Source organism: Triticum aestivum, chromosome 5B, assembly GCF_018294505.1.
Source record: "Triticum aestivum cultivar Chinese Spring chromosome 5B, IWGSC CS RefSeq v2.1, whole genome shotgun sequence".
In the NCBI taxonomy this organism is placed as follows: domain Eukaryota; kingdom Viridiplantae; phylum Streptophyta; class Magnoliopsida; order Poales; family Poaceae; genus Triticum; species Triticum aestivum.
Window position 1 is genome coordinate 149,671,835 of NC_057807.1, and position 14,034 is coordinate 149,685,868.

Consider the following 14,034-nt stretch of genomic DNA (forward strand, 5'->3'; position numbering starts at 1 on the left):
ATGATGAAGACGAATAATATGAGGTAACCTCACTTCCATTTTTTTGTAGTTTTATTTTATAAATCAAATTAATAATAACAAGAAAATAACAGATACGATTGGAAGATCTAAAGATATACCACTCACCTCCCTAGCAATGGCGCCAGAAAAGAGCTTGATGTCTACTACACAACTTATTATTGTAGATTCTTGTTGGGCCTCCAAGCATAGAGTTTTGTAGGACTGTAGCAATTTTCTCTTAAGTGGATGACCTAAGGTTTATCAATCCGTGGGAGGCGTAGGATGAAGATGGTATCTCTCAAACAACCCTACAACCAAATACAAGAAATCTCTTAGGTCCCCAATACACCCAGTTAGTAAACTGTATAGGTGCACTATATAGTTCGGCGAAGAGATGGTGATACAAGTGTATGGATAGGATATAGGTTTTTGTAATATGAAAATGTAAAGACAGCAAGGTAGCAAGTGATAAAATGAAGCACAAACGGTATTGCAATGCTCGAAAAGAAGGTCTAGGGTTCGTACTTTCAGTAGTGCAATCTCTCAACAGTGCTAACATAATTGAATCATATAAGAATCCCTCAACGTGAGTCAAAGAATCACTCCAAAGTTCCGAACATAAGATGAAATTGTTTGTAGGGTACGAAACAACCTCAAAGTTATCTTTTTTGATCAATCTATTGAGCCATTCCTATAAGTGTCACAAACAACCCTAGAGTTCATACTAAAATAACACCATATGATACACATCAAACAACTCTGATGTCACCTAGATACTCTAATGTCACCACAAGTATCTGTGAGTTGATTATTTGATATGCATCAAACAACTTCAGATTCATAATATTCAATCCAACACAAAGAACTTCAAAGGGTGCCCCAAGATTTCGACCAGAGAAAGTAGGACAAAAATGGGCATCAACCCCATGCATATATTACCCCAATGTCACCTCGGGAATCCATGAGTTATGTGCCAAAACATACATCAAGTGAATCAATATAGTACCCGATTGTCACCAAGGGTATTCATATGCAAGACATACATCAAGTGTTCTCAAATTCATAAAAGTATTCAATTTGATAATATTGAAACCTCAAAGGTAAAATACTCAATTCATCACAACAAGATAGAGAGGGAGAAACGCCATATGATCCAACTATATTAACAAAGCTAGCGGTACATCAAGATCGTGCCAAATCAAGAACACGAGAGAGAGATTTAACATATAGCTACTTGTACATACCCTCGAGGGTGAACTACTCCCTCCTCATCATGGAGACCACTAGGATTATGAAGATGGCCTCCGATGATGATTTCCCCCTCTGGTAGGGTGCCGGAAGAGGGCTCCAGATGGCATTTTGAAGGTACAAAGGCTTGCAGCGGTGGAACTTCTCATTTACGTTAACTTTTGGGGGTTTCTGAATATATAGGAATTTTTTGCGTCAGTCTCACACAAAGAGGTGCCATAGTGAGCCCACGAAGCACCAGGGCCCGCCCAGGTGGCTTGTGGGGCCCCTGTGGGTCTTCTGGTGTTCCCCCGAAGCTTCTTGGTTCTCTTTCGTTCCAAAAAATCATCAAAAAGTTTTAACTCATTCCGAGAACTTTTATTTCCGCAAAAAAATAACACCACAATAGCTCTGCTGAAAACAGTGTCAGTCTAGGTTAGTTCCATTCAAATCATACCAAAACCACATGGAATTGTTGTAAACATGGCATGAATACTTCATAAATTATAAACACGTTGGAGACGTATCAATATGGAGTCAATTCCCTGCTTTCGGCCTATTTTGGTTGTTCTTCATGATGCTCGTCTACTCAACTTTTGCACTGACGCATGCGACTGGAATGAAGAACTTATTCTTCAATTATACTAGTTGACCCGTTGTGCCAAATGGCGCAGAGACCTGCTGAAGACATGCTGTCAATGAAAATAGTTTCATGCTACAAGAACCTTCACCTAAATCATGCTATTTTTTAAACATGTTTACATGTGTTAAACCATGCTATATTGAATATAGCATGTTGTGTACTCCGAGTTTGAAGAAAAAGTGTATGACATGTGTAGACTAGCTAAGGAAGCTTTTTATTAGTAGAAAATATGATTATCAAGATGAGAAATCTAATTAAAAAACATATTTGTATACAATGTATAGCCAGTTAAGGATGTACTCCCTCCATTCCTTTATGTAAGGTGTATTTGTTTTTGGATAAAATTCCAGAATGTAAGGTGCATTTCTTCGAATTCCTCATAATTCCCCTGTTAGCCCTCCAGGAAAAGGAAAGTATATCTCTCCTGATTGTTTGTATCTTTCTTTGTAGCAAAAGAAGGAAACTATTTCTATGTCGATTGCATATATCTCTTACTTTCCAGGACTAATTGATTTACTTGACACTAATTAATAAATTTGCCAAGGGTAATTTAGTCCTAACACATCTATAATTACGTGCCTTGGTCACCGTGCCAAAAATAATACACCTTAGATAATGGAACGGAGGGAGTATTTTTTTAGCGATGTTTGTACCAAACTTTTATTTTTCATGTGCATGAAAAAACCTCTTTGTGTTCTGCATATGAAGGCATAGGTATTTGAAATGCCCATATGCTACCTAGCCCAGTCCACGAACAAAGCTATGTGTGGCCTGTCAGTAAGCGACATTCCTGGAGAGGTGTACTCAACTGGTGAAATTTCTCCTTTCCTTCAATTTCAAATTTCTCTGCATGCATGGATTTAGTTCTCATTTATCCAAATCTTGCATTTCTCCTCTTTATGTGGCGATTTTTACTTTTCTCGTATCTTTTTTTAGGCATCGTAGATCATGTGTTGTAATTCTCTCCTAAAACATATATGCATGTATACGTATGCAAATAAATCCTTTTAGTTATTTCTGTTGCGCCAAATGACACAGAGAACCATTAAATTCATATTCACATTGGAAAAAAAAACCTTTAGTTATTTTAGTTGTGGACAAGGTAACAAATTTAACCCTTCTTTTTGCAAATAAAATCAATCCTCTTTAATAAGGAAATAATGGAGGTTTGTTGTCTACAATGAATGTACCTATAGATTTTAATTTGGTATTATAGAATCTCATTGAAGATCATGCAATGTTGAAAATATGTGTATTTTTGAGTAATCTCCCATTGCGCAAAATGACAGAGACCCACTAAACACCATTTGTGCTCTGACATAAAAATCCATTTATCAGTACCACTATTTGTCTACTATATGCTTCATAAAAGTGTTTTATTTGTTTATAAAATGTACATGATTGCAGTCCTTTGATAACCTGATACAACATGTAAGTACCATCGACCACTGACATGAAAAGGAAAGTAAAATACTGCTGTTACTTTGAAAATGACCTCAGGCTCAACTCACACGTCATTAGTTGAGCTCATTGAGACTGAATTTCCTAACTGACCAATTACATTATCTCCACACTTCTGCTTCTATTCTTTCAACATGGACTGTTTACATGTGGTTGAGGCTTTTCAAATAAGCTAGCATGTGAAAAGTAGCAGCACCAGTACAGTAGAAAAGGCCATCTAGTTACTGAACTGGCCGTGCATGTACAAAGCACATAAACACTGAATGTTCAACACCACAGAAGCCCCAAACATTTTCTCTTCTTCTACCTCCAATGCGCCCTGATCGATCGCTTTGTCAAAATAGATACTACACGCAAGAACTACTGCCACAACCCAATCCATCCATGAGACCCACTAAACACCATGTGTGGTTTGAAAAAAAATCCATTTATCAGTAGATTTAGTTTTGAGCAAGCAAGGTTACTATTTCTAACCCCTCTGTATAAGAAAATTGAACGGAGGCTTATATCAGGGTAACCTAATTTTAAAAAAAGGTGTTGTATGTGCTAGATTTCTGATGATTTAGGTCTTGGAAGACCTGAACAGGCAAGCATAGTATTGCAAGTAAGAAAACGTGAAACATTGCTAATAACGTGCCTCATCTACTAGTAAGGGCTTTATTTTATACCAAAGTTTTAAGCAGCTACAATTTACAATTCAAACCTATGACTGCACTCAAAGCTGAAGTGGCATTTTTCATCTGGTTCAGCATCCCAATCGAAAGCACACAATAATTTCCTGCAATGGTGAGGCAGCTGAATCAATAACACGCAGACCACATCGAGAGTTGAAACTCCACACTACAGGAAAACCAGAGCGATACAGATGGCTGAAGACAATATTTTATCCGAACAATATTCATTGCATCCACGCTTACCTCCCTCTTCCCCTGTAGCTCCAGCCCATAGCATTCCACAGTTTAAAACAGAGCAGATAAAGGGTGAGACAATACCTCAACAACAATTGCTCAACGAGTTAAGTGTCATTTAGTTATTCTTATATAAAATTACACTCCAAAGTATCTAGGCTTCATTGCTCTTAACTGAGTACTCGTGTTCACTGACATCTTCTATTGCTAAATTGCTGATGCGTCATCACTCGTCGGTTTCACAGTTCAGAGGAAGAAATGCAATTGATTATTTTTAAGTGGTTGGCTGACATATTGACCTAGCATAGATCAAGCAATTCCATGACAATCTTAGTATCAAGACTAACTTGTGCATTGATGTCAGTAGCACTCTGTTTTAGAAGGGAAATGCTTTCGTCTAGTGAAGCTTGTTGTCCAGCCTGATACATAGCAGAGCCATAGTTTTAGTTAGCCTCCAGCACAACATAGGAGAAACAAATCAAGTCATTCAATCAAAAGGACCTTGAAGCCCTCCTCTTTGGGGCTTCGGGATGCTGAGCACTCGCGGGAGACATGGATCGTGCCATCACAATGCCCTTGGCACAAAAGATTTTAGCACCTGGGACATATAAAGAAAAATCAGAACAAAGGTGAATCTATTCTGATAGACTTCAAGAGTGAAGGGGGGAGAAGGATTGAGAGAAACTTGCCTTGCCATCAGCCATCCCTAGATGGGAATGCCACTTCAAGCTCCTCCCATGCACACCATCTTTACTTTGTATTAGAAGTTTAGAACAAATCACACAGTTCAATCCTTTTGTCAATGAAAACTGAGGAAGAACTCAATAACTATCCTACTCTGCACTGATCATTGCATGGTATTAATATTTCTATTTCACAGAATTAAATTTCAGCAACCATGCAAGCTCTGAACATTGTTCTTGATTAAAAGGGCAAAAGGATAAACAAATGAATAAGTCTCACCATCAGTACTCAGTTTGCACCCAATTTTTTATCCGAACAATATTCTTTGCATCCAACTCCGCCTATGTCTTCTAGGCATAGCCGGTCCCAAGCCCGGGTAAAGGAGGAGGGTTGTGATAGGCTTGGCGAGCCAACGTAAAAACTAGCCAGTCCCATAGGTATGGAACCGATTTGAGCGAGAGTAGTACTAGGATGGGTGGCCTCCTGGGAAGTCCTCGTGAAAGGGTTTCATATCTAAGGGTTGTGATAGGCTTGGCGAGCCAACGTAAAAACTAGCCAGTCTTTTGGGTATGAAACCCATTTGGGCGAGAGTAGTACTAGGATGGGTGACCTCCTGGGAAGTCCTCGTGAAAGGGTTTCATATCTAGCCTACCCCAACTTGTTTGGGATCAAAGGCTTCGTAAGTAAGTAATATTCTTTGCATGCACGCTTACCTCCCTCCTCCCCTGTAGCTCCAACCCATAGCATTACACAGTTTAAAAGAGAGCAGATAAAGGGTGAGACAATACCTCAACAACAATTGCTTAATTACTTGAGTGTCATTTATTTATTCTTATATAAAATTACACTCTAAAGTATCTAGCGTTTCATTGCTTTTGACTGGGCACTCGTGTTCACTGACATCTTCTATTGCTAAATTGCTGATGCGTCATCACTCATCAGGTTTCACATTTCAGAGGAAGAAATGCAATTGATTATTTTTAAGTGGTTGGCTAACATGTTGACCTAGCATAGATCAAGCAATTCCATGACCATCTTAGTATCAAGACTAACTTGTGCATTCATGTCAGCAACACTCTGTTTTAGAAGGGAAATGCTTTCATCCAGTGAAGCTTGCTGTCCAACCTGATACATAGCAGAGCCATAGTTTTAGTTAATCCTCTAGCACAACATAGGAGAAACAAATCAAGTCATTCAATCAAAAGTACCTTGGAGCCCTCCTCTTTGGGGCTATGGGATGTCTAGCACTTGCATGAGATATGCATCGCGCCATCACAATGCCCTTGGCACATAAGATTTTAGCACCTGGGATAGAAACACATGGTGCCCGCACGCCTCGGTTTGTACATGAAAACATATGAAACATTAAAAAGCAGAGAAGCAAGATCTGTAGTGTTCCCATCAACCATTGAAAGATTCAATTAGGAATGAATTAGTTACTTTTACACACAGTAAAGAATGAAAGCTTAAAAGCCATCAAAACATATTCAGTCAAATCAGCAGCAATCTGAAATTATAACTACCATGATATTTTTAGAAACCAATCTTGCAAACAAAGTAGGATAATTACCACAATCTTCTTGGAATTCATGGTCCCACCTAGCTAGTCTCAACAAACGCCAGAAGTTGGTGATCCCATAAATGTATTAAGTGATTGTCTTAAAGTTTGGACCAGACTCACACAATTATCCCTGCAAAAATTGGACAGACCAAAATTACTAATACTTTGTACTTGCACAAAACAGAAAGGTATATAGTCAGAAAGTAGTCAAGTAAAAAACCCTCTCCATCCCAACCACTTCATTGAAATATTAAAATGAGACAGATTCCCTAGCCAAATTTATAACAGTAATACATAGTTCAAAGATTGAATGATATCCCTAATAGTAAACTGAACTATAGAAGGTGCTACAGCTTGCCATCTTTGCTGTAACTACACGATGATATTCCTAAGAAACTATAATCTGCGTTGGTACTTTCTCAGGTTTAGGATATCCATTCCTTACATGGCAATGCAACCCAACATGATATCCTTTATGCTTATGGTTAATACGAAAGATCTAGTAAAATAAAGTATCAACAGAAATAGGGTCAGTACTAAATTGTTAATCTACTTATCTGCAATCCATCTTCAGAGATCACTCTACATGATGGTCATAACCTCTATATATTAATTCCTCTATACTTACATTTTGTAAGATGATCTGTGAAAGTATTATATGTACTCGTTAGAAAAATACTCATGAAAGTACACTGTTCCAAAAATGGAACAATAAATTTGACACAAACTTGATGACAGTCTGAAGCTAAACTCCGACTGTGAGGCCATATATGCATTTTGTTATGGAATGGTCTGAATCATAAATTCGCTGCCAGGAAAGAAACCTGCACAATCAGGATTATACACTAAGAGGAAGGACTAAAGAAAAAAATGCAGTCAAATAAAAATATTAACACAAAAAGGTCAATCAGTACCAAGAAAAGGGGTCGGCAAAAGATGTAGATCCAAACTGAACTGAATTTTGGGGCTAAATGACAAGAATACATCTATTTAACTATTGCACCGATTCGAGTTGAAAACGGAAGGGTGGCTCAATAAATAATCAATGCAGGAAACTACTATCACAGTATATGGAAAACCATCACCAGGGTCCATCTGTATTATTTGTTGGACTACACAAAATGTGAAATATGGTCTTGTCTATTGTGAGTCAACGACTGGGTTTCTAACCATTGTGTGGGATTAATGATACAATTTTGGAGCATACAGGGCATCAACATCTCATTCATGTGATATCATAAGTATTCTCATTTCTGCAACCTACGTATAGCCAGCAAACGGAAGCAGGCTCATCTAATAAGAAAATAAATGTGAACTTCTTTCAAGTAGAAATATACCTAAAAGAATAAATCTCATACATACGAGATTTTGAAATGTAGCAGCGCCAGATTTAGAAGGGTGGAGAGATAGGTTGATCTGTAAGGTTAGAATTAGACATATGGATGAATCATAGAAATTACAAGCTAAATATTATGGGCCTAATGAGTCCTTCAAACGAATATTCTCCTCCCTGATATGGAATAACAATCTGCACACTTCAGAAGAAATCTAGATGAGGGAACCAAAAAAAGCTTCAAATGTGTGCATTCATGGAAAAAGAAGAAATCACACACGCAGGTTGAAGGAGGAGCTCAAGTGGACCTGGTGCTTCACCGTAGTCGAGGGCACGACATCCCCTGATGCACTCACGAGAGGGATTACTGGATTCGAAGAGAAGAGGAGGCGGCAACCACTGAACTCACCACTAGGTATTGATAGTTACTGGAAGAGAAGAGAAGAAGAGGGATTACTGGAATAATTTTTAGAGACTGCAATGAGATACAGCTAAAGCAACATTATTATCACAAGTCATTGATAGTTTTCTAATCACAAAGAAGAACATGGTGGTTGGATCAATGTCAATGGAATAATTTCAAGTTGCAAGAGAGATGTAGACCCAAGAGATGTGCCCCAATGATGCTGACACCAATCTGTAGCATGCAAGCTCTTGTGTCTAGTAGGCGAGCACCCGCAGGTTGGGAGCACAAGCGATCCTAAGCCCCACCACACCATTAGGCGGCAGGAACAAGAAGAGCCGCTCCAGGAGTGGCGTGTCCACCACGGTGAACTCCTTCGCCCTGGGCAGACCAACGAGCGTGCAACTAAGCCCCACCACAACATTAATTATGCCCATTGCAATGAAAATTTCTTCATTTACAGGTCCGATATCAACCGCGACCCGCCCAAACTCTTCCCAATGCATGGGCTAGCTACCTAAACTCCACGCCATTGGCAGGCTGTAATTTAGGCACCGCAAGCAAAACTATCAAAGCTATGCATCCAAAAAGTGCAGGAAAGTTGCTACCAATTTCCCATTGACTGAACATGCAAACCTGAAATATAAACAGAGTAGAAACAATGAACATTTCCTCTGATATAAACTCTCTTTGGAAGTAGGTAAGCGACACAATAAGTGTATTATGTTTAAAAGAAATGTAACCTTTTGTAGAAAATTTCCTAGTAGGACAACTTAATTCTAGAACCTGATGTGCATATGTCACCAGAATGACTGTCACGGCTTCCATTGACACCACTCCTTGACAAGTTGATTATGCCGAAAATCACAAGTAATCTGCAGTCGTAAAAATAGTAAACTGAATCAACTGATAATGAGAAAACATAACTTGCAGTACCATGGCCGAGAAAGATCTAAAACCAAGAGTATATGTGGAAAGAGAGAGAGTGGAGAGAAAATGAGATGGGGAGGCGAGGAGCACCTGCATCACATTATACAGGGGAAGAACCGAGGGGATGCAGCAGCACGAGGAAGAAGCGAAGAGGATGTCAACCACGAGGGTCTTGAAACCCGTAACCCCGCGCCAGATCCGTCGCCTGGTGGCTGCCTCCGACCCTCACGCTCGTCCATGTTCTTCACCTAGCGGTTCTAGGCGAGGGGGTGCATGGATTCGTCCATCCCTGGTGAAAGCAGAGCAGCAAGGGAGGGATGATGAACTGGGGAGGCAGCGATCTTCGGGCGGAGCTAAGTTGGTCGGCTGCACGGACAAAGACGGGGAAGGGAGGAGTTGTAGCGGCGGCTTACAACGGAGAGAGGAAGGAGAGAACAGATGCGGGAGGGGCGGCGGCAATGGGGATCTATGGAAGGGGGCTACGGTTCTTGCTGTGGCGGCTGACAAGGGAGAGAGGAGGAAGGAGGGGTGCGGGCTCGGGAATTGGGCGGTCCTAGGACGCACGTCGCACGCGAGGAGCAGACTGGAAAAATCCCAATCGCACATGGGCGCACCTCACCCAGCCAATGCACTTGCGAGACGAACCCACCAGTCATTGGACAAACAAAAGAACCGTGGGGTAAAAAGGAAATTACTGTAAGGTGAAGATCGAACGGACAAAACAAATCAGAGGACCGAGTTGACCACGATCTAACGGCCATCGAAGGAACCGATCGGGGGAGCCTTCTCCATGCGAATTGGCTAGCCTCATTATTGTTAAATACCACAATACACTTCTTGTGACGCCCCCGATTCAATCTTACACTAATCATACACGCAAATGTGTATGATCAAGATCAGGGACTCACGGAAAGATATTATAACACAACTCTGAACACAAATTAAGTCATACAAGCTTTATATTACAAGCTAGGAGAGTCGAGGGCTCGAATACATCAGCTCGAATACCAACGAAATGGCGGAAGCAACAATATCTGAGTACAGACATAAGTTAAACATGTTTGCCTTAAGAAGGCTAGTACGGAAGCAACAACGATCGAAAAGGGAAGGCCTCCTACCTGGGAGCCTCCTAACTACTCTTGGTCATCGGCGGTTGTCACGTAGTAGTAGGCACCCTTGGGGTAGTAGTAGTCCTCAGTGGTGGCATCTGGCTCCTGGACTCCGACATCTGATCACAACACTCGGGGATAGGGTAAAAAATTAGCAAAGAAACCATGAGTACTAATCCAAAGTACTCGCAAGACTTGCATCAGAACTATACTAAGTATGCACCAGTATCAAAGGAATGGGGCTATATCTTTGGACTGAACTACAGAAATGCCAGAAGAGAAGGGAAAGCCTAGCCTATCAAAGACTAGCATCTTGAATCATCTTGCAGCATTAGAAGAGTGAAGATTAGAATATTACAAAGTAGTAGTATCACTGGTACAACGAGGTGCTATATGTCGGTGTCAAAACTGGCGAATCTCGTAGTAAGGGTCCTAAGCTAGGCGTCTTGGAGCGATGGTAACATGGACACATGATTTTACCCAGGTTCTGGCTCTCTCAAGGAGATAATACCCTACATCCTGCTTTTGATTGTATTGATATGAGGATAGTACATAGTACAGGTATCTACCACGACATTGTAGTAATGAATATGAGATTGTCTATTGACTAGCCTGGCCTCGGTTTATATATGCACCGTAGGCCTAGGGTTTAGAGGAGTCCTTGTCTTGTGCACAAAGTCTTGTGGAATTCTCCTTGTATTCGGCATGGGTTGCCCGAAGTGGCCCATTAGTGAATCATCATGGGGGGCTTCCGCCCAATCGACCCACTGGTCGGCAGACGACATGGTGACTAACCCCTAGTCCAGGACACCGTTAGTAGCCCCCTGAACCGGTTTTCAAGTTGAAGACGCTCCTCGGTTCTTCTGAATAATTCTTTGTCTTCGGTCGTCGGTCTTGAAAATTGGTTCAACAAATCTTCCCATGTCCGATCTTGATGATCACCGAGCTGAATCCGAAGAGTTTACATGTCGGGCATCCGAGGAGCCCCTTTAAGTTATCAGCCCCGTAAAAAAAAGTGATCAGCCTTTATCAATGCCTTGTAAGTTTTTTACGCCACACCAGGGGTTTGAAGTGTTTCCCGTGCGACGGCGTCCTCTTGTGTCCGAGCTCTAATGTCAAACTAAATCCGAGGCGTATTTTCACAGCCGAGCTCCAACACTCTTCGGCATTCAAGGTATCCTCTTGCGTCCGAGCTCCAACACTGAACTAAATCCGAGGCGTCTTTTCACAGTCGAGCTTCGACAATGGTCGGCATCTGACGGATCATAGATTACCTTGGCCTCTGAAAATTTGAATGAGTTCACCCGAGCTTAAATGTCGGAGTAGTCTTCTATGGAACGAGCCATTCGAATCCGAGCTTTATGCCAGGCCGCTTCCAAGCTTCAACGCCAGACTGCATTCGAGCTCTAACAATGGTTAGCGTCCGAGGTGTCATAAACTACCCATGTCTTTAAAAGAATGAACGAATTCAGCCGAGCTTAATGCCGGAAATGCCCTCTATGGAGCCAGCCACTGGCGCTCGCGCTTTATGCCGGACTACTTCCGAGGTGGTGCACCACCATGAATGTAGGCTGATTTTTTGTGAATATTTTCGATTGGTGCAATTTATTCCCTGCCGAGATATGTAGCCAGTAGCTCTCAAGGTGTGTGTCGGTCTAAAACCCGAGATGCACCTGAAGGATGACATAAGACCGCTAATCCAAGTAGCCCCTGAGACTCAGGTTGATTCACAAAATTGGCCTGCGGATCAACTCCTAGCTCGGGAGAATACTTTGGGACACAAAAAGCGATGTGCACAGTCCTCGAGACTTAGGTTGGGTGCAACTGACCAGCCAGAGGATCATAATCTCATCGGAAACTATATTGCACTTAAATTGTCTGCATTGGATTGTCAATGCAGTAGCCCTCAGAAATTTGGGTTGGGCAACATGGCCGACCCTAGGATCGCACCTCCTCGAGAACTAGTTCATCTGTCTTGTATGTTTTGACAATACCGAGGTGGAGTTCAGCAGGAAAGATGCCGAAATGTAGTTTTAGGAAAGAGTTTCACACCGAACACCTCAACCAATAGAATGTCCCAGTCTAGATTGAATAACCTATTTTGGTGCCAATACGAAATTGGTATTAAAATTGCACTTTCGTCGTGTTTTGACATGACACATCCGATCTCCGGACTTCAAGTGGGTCAGCCTTCAGCTTCAACCTCCCTATCTCGAAGGCGGAGTGTTTCTTAGGCCATTTTAGGCAACTAAACACAAGCGGCTTTAGAGAGAAACCAGGCTACCGGCTATTGATCATACACCTGAGTTGAGAAAGGAGTGGTAGAAAAAGACTTTGCAGCGACTAAGAAGAAAACATCTATTATAAAACGGCTCATATTAATTTAAGGGCCCCCAAGTGACTTGGGTAAAAGAATTTTATGTATAATGATTGTATGTACCGAAGTACTTATATAATATTTGCGTTCGCCCAAACTTTCAATGCGTCTTAACCGACCGTCGGCTTCTCCCTCTTCGGCTAAGGGCTGAAAAGTGTTATCTACTTCACCTACCGAGAATATCGGCGGTGTTTTGGATAACTAGGCAATCAGGCCATGAGGCTGTAACAGATAAAGCGTGCGCATGGATCTTGTGCTATATTACTTATGTAATGTAAGAAGCATCTTTAAAGAAAATTGAGTTTCGTCGTGTGCCGACCATAGTTGAAAACAATAAGAGTGCTAGCTTTCGGCTTCAACCGTCTAAGGTACGAGTTCGGATGACCCGGTCATAACAATCGCAGAGGCGCTCCCTTTACTCCCTAGCCGAAAAATCGGGAACGTAGGGGTAACCATAGGAGCCAAGCAACCCAGCTTTGCGGAACACTTAAGTCAACATGATACGTATTTTGGCATAATACACGAACAAGGAAAGAAGTTGTAAAATAATAATCACATGCAAAGAGAAAAGTTTCATAAAGGAAGCCCCAAGTAAACGGGGTATTTGAATTTGTTTATAACAAACAACATTTTGACAAAGAAAAGTTTTTCACAAACAACTTTTTTGTCAAAAAACTATAATAATTGGTCGAACCGAACAAAATTCAAAACTGAAAGTTTTGAGCATGAAAGCGACTTTGCTGGTTAATGTGTTCAGTGTGGCGTGCGCCGATTTTACGGGGGGGCGAGGTCCCAACCCCCAAGCCGGTCCCAAGGTGGCAAAGCAAAGATCTCGACACTCCAAAGTGGCGACATAGCACGGCCAATGCAGGTCGGCAGTGTGACACCGAAATCCCAGGCGTGGGTTAATGAAGTGATGACGAAGCCCCCGGTCCAGCCGAGGTGACGTGGTATGTCGGTACGTCGAGGTGACAACACTGCCCGACCCGGATCATTTACCTGTGCATAGAACATAGTGCAAACCAGAGATAATAGTAATAACAATAAATTAAAAAAATTCATTGCATAACTAATAATTTATGCAAAGTGAGTAATAAAAGAAATAGGAGTCGTGTGCCGAACACCCAATGACGTAGAGCCTTTCGGCGATGCTGAAGTCCCCAAGGCAACTGAACATGTCGGTATGGCAATTCGACCAACAAGGTGATCACGCGAGCAGATTTATACCGATTAGGACGACGACGTCGGCTTGCCGAAGTGACCGCTTGACGCAATCAAAGTCGATTACCTACACATGTAAAATAGTGCAGTCCCAAACATAATAATATAAATATATAAATAATCCTTGTAAAATAAATTTACGCAAAATATTTTTTAAGAGATGTGGCCTGGCGTCGA

General features: G+C 41.4%; 2 long non-coding RNA genes across 15 annotated transcripts; both read right to left on the reverse strand.

The window, feature by feature from the left end:
• Positions 1–3,225: 3,225 nt before the first annotated feature.
• LOC123110891 (uncharacterized) lies at positions 3,226–4,841 on the reverse strand. The gene is made up of 2 exons (XR_006453779.1): positions 4,741–4,841; positions 3,226–4,658 (listed from the first exon to the last, which is right to left on the reverse strand). It is a non-coding gene; the product is annotated as an uncharacterized lncRNA (long non-coding RNA).
• Positions 4,842–4,927: 86 nt separating this feature from the next.
• On the reverse strand, positions 4,928–9,736 carry LOC123110888 (uncharacterized). 14 transcript variants are annotated; one of them, XR_006453773.1, is made up of 6 exons: positions 9,241–9,733; positions 8,964–9,095; positions 7,822–8,856; positions 6,132–7,308; positions 5,977–6,048; positions 4,928–4,987 (listed from the first exon to the last, which is right to left on the reverse strand). It is a non-coding gene; the product is annotated as an uncharacterized lncRNA (long non-coding RNA). The 14 variants fall into 14 exon arrangements; XR_006453770.1 differs by having other exon boundaries at positions 4,928–4,992; XR_006453778.1 differs by having other exon boundaries at positions 4,933–5,077.
• Between the last annotated feature and the right edge of the window lie 4,298 nt (positions 9,737–14,034).